The sequence below is a fragment of the Chelonus insularis genome, unplaced genomic scaffold (assembly GCF_013357705.1).
Source record: "Chelonus insularis isolate UGA/USDA-ARS -01 unplaced genomic scaffold, ASM1335770v1 contig_124_pilon, whole genome shotgun sequence".
In the NCBI taxonomy this organism is placed as follows: domain Eukaryota; kingdom Metazoa; phylum Arthropoda; class Insecta; order Hymenoptera; family Braconidae; genus Chelonus; species Chelonus insularis.
Genome location: NW_023276365.1, coordinates 435,173 through 442,062, shown reverse-complemented (window position 1 = coordinate 442,062; position 6,890 = coordinate 435,173).

Here is a 6,890-nt window from a genome sequence, read left to right as displayed (position 1 = left end):
AAAATGTGTCAGTGGTTGCACATTTCACCAGAGCTAGTGATATATTTTTATTTTATTAAAAAAATTATTTTATTTTATATTTTTTAGAATAATTAAAGAATTATTTTCAAAGTTGACAGTAAAAAGTTGCATCAAAACATTCATATTTTAAGCAAGAAGTTGATGATAGTGATAGTACTGATACATGGACCAATAAATTAGTTTATTGGAGTGATATATTTGCTGGTCATGTTGACATATTTGTGTTGCTTGTTTCTATTTTATTTATTACTATGCTCTTATTAACTTATAAAGTTATTTAACGATTTCAATTGCAAAGGTAATCACATTCATGTTTATTGTGTGGAGTAATTTTAGGTAAAACAACCCATCAGGGAAGTTGAAGAGTGATGTATGGTCTATTGATCTAGGTTACGGTCATCACCTAACATGTTACCAAGCTTTTACAAATTATGACTCAGTATACATGTTCTTTCTTCCAACAAAAATTAATCATTAACAGAAGATCATTTCTCAACTAAATGATTATATTTTTTACTTATTTTCTGGATGAAATAAAATCAAAACCTCTTATGAATTCGTGTTGAACCATCTTGTTAGGTAATAAACTCAATTCTAGTTCTAGAATCATCATAAATTTCTGGTTGATTCAATTGATAGTTTAATTTAGTGATGAGTTGTCTTCATGAAAATGCCAACCAATAGAAAAACTTGACTGGAATTCATTCCAGAAGTGCTTCTTTTTTTCATCATTTTGAAATTCAACAATTCTATTCTTTTTTAGCACAAGCTCTTAGCATTGTTCAATTCTCAAATAAGAAAAAGAGTAACTTGAATTTTCCCAAGCATTTGAAGTGAATCATTAAAGCCATTAAATTTCTTGATTTCATTTCAAAAATTGTCTTGATTACGATGATCAAAGACCACTGAAAGATCTTTGACATTTTTTTCAAATTTTCATTATCGAAAGAACACTTTGAAATGAAAACTGCTTTTATTAAATTGAGTATCTGTTGCACTTCTTTAATGTAGCATGATAAAAGATTGTCTAGCTTGTATGATTCGAATAAAAAAAAGCTTTTTGATGTCACAATATCTAGTGAGAATTTTGGTAATTTTATATCTCTACAACACAATGTATTATATCTGTATAAGCTATTTATTGCAGACAGATAACAGAAAAAAAACTACTCAACTGATACAATAAAAATCTTTTTGACATAGTTAAAATATGAATGAAAAAGTGTGGCTTTTAATTATAGGTGAATTATAGTATCCCTGATGTTGGAAGTAACGAACTTATGCGAGAGTTGACGTGGAATTTAATTTGGCCTGAAAATGTATTTTCCGAGAGAAACCAAAGTGACACAAATCTAAGACTCTAGTACAGTTTTCATGACGGTAGGTATTTAGAGGGGTTTCGTAGCAATTTAATGAATATATAAATTCAAGCACAATTCAGTTTAACCTTTACAGAATATGAAATATGAGAATTTATTTGAACCTGGCAATTGCAATATATTTTCTTGCTTTGCATACATTTGGCTTTTTTATATAAAGTGATATTTCGCACATTAATTATAACTTGTTTCTAATTAAGTTGCAACGCCCGTGTGATGTTATATTAAATTTTCAGAGTCTGCTTTTGGATAGTTATTTTATAATAGGTGCTGTTTTACGTTGAAATGAATTAATATCTGGTGAATTTAATCAAATTAATCATTTAAAAGTATTGGTATTGTATTGCAACGTTGACTATACAAAACAATCATTTTCCAACTCATTTATTTTGTATTTATTTAATATAACAATAATATTCTGCGACACTGAAGAAAAATATAAATTTGTTTGATGTAATGAAAAAAATTCTACGTTTAGGTGTACACTTGTTTTCTTCTAATAAGTAAACATTATATGGAAAAATAATGATAAACGAATAAGCAGAAATAAAAGGAAGCTTTTTTGTAAAAAAAAAATCCATCTGAGTTGTCAGGTAATGTTTATAGTTACACCTCCATCATTAGTTTTTTATCATTATTGATTTATATTTCACTACATAATAAGCATTGCAGCTTTATTAAATTTTTTCACTTCATAAAATATCATCTTTTTCTACATTGTGAAGTCTAATTGAAGTTGAGCTTTTCCAATCATTCAAAATAGCTATATTTCTCGCTATTGAATATTAATACAATAAAAAATAAAGTACTAAACAGTTACAATGGCTTTGAATGTGCACTAAATAGACAGAAAAACATGATAAAAATTATCACATCAATAGAAAAAAGCCTCTTTGGTGAACCCCACTCCCATCCTACCTTACTTCTGCTCAGGAGAAAATTTCAGATCAATTTTGTGAAACTGTTAGACCTGAGATGAAGTTGTTATTAGATCTGACTAAGTTTAATCAGACCTGATTATTTTTGATTAACCATAAGTGGATCTAGTGTGATCAAGTCCTAGGTCTGGTTAGATCGAGACCAATATAACCCTAAATCTCATTAAATCTAACTAGATTAAGTCATACCTCATTAACATCTGTTTCTCCAATTGACTAGATCTCACAGACTTAAAAGTAATGTTGATCTAGTGAGATCTGATCAGATCTAAAAGATTATTTCACAAATGTACCAACTAAGCTCATTTTATTACTGTATTTCACTAAAATAAGTTAAATAATATTATATTGAGTGAAAAATAAATACATTTATAATCTCAAACTTGTTGAAAAATTCATCTCATTCAAGCTCTATTAATTTTTATGAAATCAAAATCTTCAGCTATTCTCCAGTGACTTTGCAGTTTTTAAAAAGATTGATGAAGTTATAATGATCTTTATATTATCTGAATCAAATAATTTTCCATCATTAAACGATTCAATTAATCGTAATGATGAGAATAATAAAAAGTAACTGTTCTGATATTATGTTAATGAGTATGAAATATGAATTTATTCTGTTAATTAAATATTATTTAATATAATATTGATGCGTGAATAATGATAAAAAATATCCAAGTCAATTGATACATCATTATTTCATGTTATACAGATGGAATTTCATTAAGGCCAACCCAAAATATGTTGAACGTATTATAGTTTATGTATAACTCAAGAGATGTTCATACACATGTTCATACGCATAAATGTATTTTGTAGAGAAATGATATGAGGTTCTACTGCCAAATCCATGAAAGCAAGAGTTAACGTGGCTTCATTATACCTCAGTATGCATAATAATTTAACACACAGAAATTGAGTTGATGCATTGTACTAATGCTTAAAGCTAAGAGGACTTTATGAGCTGTCAGGATCATTGAGCCTTTTTAAAATTTTATAATCATACTAATTAGTCTGTTAAAAAATATACAAATGCTAGTAATATTTAAAAATAATTGTTTCATTCAAGTGAAATGTACCAAGAAAAAATTAGCTTCTTGTCATCATCAGATAGATGTTGTTTGATCATTCGTTTTCATGGCTTATTGGTTGTCGAGTTCCACAAGTTGATCACAAGTTGAACGATAAATAATTCTGTCAGAAAAATTTGTTGAAAGAAAGATAATTTTAAAAGAATTCACTGAGATTGTTCCAATGGCTGTTTTAAATGAGTTTGTATATTTTATGTCTCATTTAATCCAAATGTTAATTTAATTTGTTTTCAAGCTACTTAAATTACCATAAACATTTGAATACGAAATTTTAATAAATAAAGACTAGAAATACAACGTGCGCTTTCCGAGTGCACTGTCTCAAGTTAACAACATAAAAAATTATTTAATTTTTATTTTTATTCATTTCGAAAATTTAAAACTAAAATTGACTAATCAACGCACGAATGAAATGGTTACGTTTTTCTGATTGGTCGATTTAATTTTGTATTCTTTAATTATTGTTTTTTAGTATTTGTTACGGTAATTAAAAATTTTTTTTTTTGTTATTATCGAAATTGAATTGTAATCTCTATGATTGCATAAAAAAAAAATATTATAAATATTTAATTATATTCACACGAACGGTTTTTGTAATTGTGTCTCTTTGCCTGACAGTAAGTCATGAGTTTAATAGATAGGATGATATTCAAGCTTGGGATGATTAAAAGTAATGTCCATATTGATAGTGAATTAGAATTTTTTTTTTTTTTTTTTTCAAATAAGTAATTGAAAGTAACATTAACCATCAATCGTTTGAGTATTTTTTTTTTATTTTACTTTTGTTCCAACATCTTTAAGAGACTCATTAATTTTATCCTTCGAATAAATTAAAACAAATCACCAGTAAAAGCTTTTGTCCAAAATTTCCATTTACCCAAGTAAAACAATAAATTAAATGGTCCGTATGTTTCTGAAGGTATTCTTCTTCATTGTAAGGTGACTCCTCTTGTTCAGAATCGACTTGGTATAGCTACTCTCTTTCTCTTTCTTTCTCCTTCCCTCTTAGCCCAAGCAAACAGTGCGAATTTTCCAACTAAAAAAAAAATATAATGAATGACTTTAGAGTGCTTATACCCTTCTTTTTTCTTCTGTAAAAAAAAAAAAATGGTAGAGATCAGCCATTAAGAGGCCCACCTCATTATAATTTTATTAAGTTAAATTAAAATATCACTCAACTTGTAGACCTCACTTGTATTTGATGTGTGAAGAATTATACCTTTGATGAGATTTCAAACAGAAAGTATCAAACTAATTAGTTTATGATCAAGGTGATGCTTATGGAGTCAAAAAAGGTCTTATTTATTATAGAAAAGATGACAATGAATAATAAATGGTTAGCAATAATATAATTATGTAAGTATTTTATTGATTTCTCATGAAGAAATAACATATTGGAATAATATTGATAAATTTTAAATTATATTCACGTTTTTAAACATGTTAAAGTATATTATGTTGCCATTAAAGCAAATTTAAATGTGTCTTCACATATATTATAATTAGTTTCTTTCTCAATATCTTGAGAGCTAATGAGGATATTAAGTTGGGCCAAGAGCTATAAAAATAATGATATTAAAAAGAGATATCATTGAATCCAGTTCAACAATTTTCTTTATTACAAAAGACTTGGAAAAATATAGCTTATAGGAATTATGTAAAATAATTTATTTTAATTTAATAAACACAAATAAATCTATTGGAGATATTATGTGTGATTAAAAAATGTTTGATCAAGGTTTATTTAATTCCAACTAGAAAAGTGATATTAAAATTTGTCTGAGAATAATATTTTTTTAATGTAAATATAATTAGTTAGGATAAATTCTTGTAAAATAACTTTTAATCAGTAAGTCTATCTTTCCAAAGTTTATTTCAATGAAAGATATTTGGTAACAATAAATTACTTATCAATAATTATAATGATTGTTTTTATTATAATAATAAAAAAATAATAAAATCAGAAACATTGATTCTACAATACTGCTGATGGTTTTATCAGCAAATAATAGTAATAATGTTGACCTTTTCTCAATAATTGCTCATTTAATGATGTTGCTAATAATTGTGGATTGCTAATGATAATAATTAAATGCTACATATTAATATTGGATATTATTAATATCAATAATAAATTATTATTAAAGGTTACATATTGTTTATACCAATTAAAGAAATTTCTTTTATCCAAGACATTGATAAATATTGAATATTGATGATAATTTTTGTGAATTGTATAACAGAAAGTTGATCATGTGGACCCCCAGGATGGCATTTAGAATACTAACTTCATTATAGATTTCAAATAATCACGAGTAATCAGGTGTTTAGTGGGAGACAACCAAATTGACAATTCTGAAATATTTAATATATGAATAACTAGCTTGTGGGCTATGTTTGTATTTAAACTTTATTATTTAATATACATTGGAAACCAGCGTGTGAAAGTGCATTTATTTCACTCTAGATTGTGCAAGCAATGCAATCAAGCTGATGGATTTGCCGTTAGTTACAAAATATGTCCATCAATACCCTGAACATTCGAAAGTTCAATGAGTTTCAGATGGAATAAAACATTAAATTTTTTTTACACTAATTGCATCATTATCAGTTTTAACTGATTCACTTATTATAATATTATTTTATTGGTCGTAAAATGATACATATAGAGATCATAATAATTAAAGTGAAATCTTTTTAAACAGATAATTGTAAAATGGATTTAACTTCTTTAGAGTCAGTAATTGGATTGGAGTTTTACTTTTTTATTGATTATGATATAAATACAATCTGTTTGAATTAAACAATGAATAATCATGATGGTTACAAATTACATTAAAAGATTTTATAATATTGTAAAAGATAGAAAAGTTTAGCAACATGAAAACTATGATGTTTATCAAAGATCAATCATGACAGATTCAGATAGATGTCTGGTCAAAGCTAATCTTAGTCAAATACAAATCATAATCAGATTGATCAAGCTTTGCTAAAAATAAAATCAGTCTTTTATTAAATACTACATAGATGGAGACATATATTTATTGTAAAATATTGTAGAGTACTGAAGACCTTCTGGTTTTCACTCTATAAATCTTGATGGTAGGTCTAGTGGCTTGAGTTTCTTTTTAAATCTTCTGTTTCGTCAGTTCTATCCAGAATTGTTGAGGCCAGTTTATTCGGGTGGTAGCTAAGCCTGTCTATATCTCTTGTGCTGAATAGTGCTCATTGAAAGGTCATTGTGAATATTTTTATTACTAACAAACTAGGAAGCATTTACTAAAACTTCAAGAGCTTTGAATTGGGGTCTTGAGATAAATTTATTTTTCAGCAACTAATTATCGTAAATACGAAATTGATAATAAATAAAATGCTAATGCAAATGCTTGGGGATTTTTTAATGTTTGAATTAATAAATTCAATATTTTTTTAATTGAGTTGAGTGACTTGGTGGTCGGTGA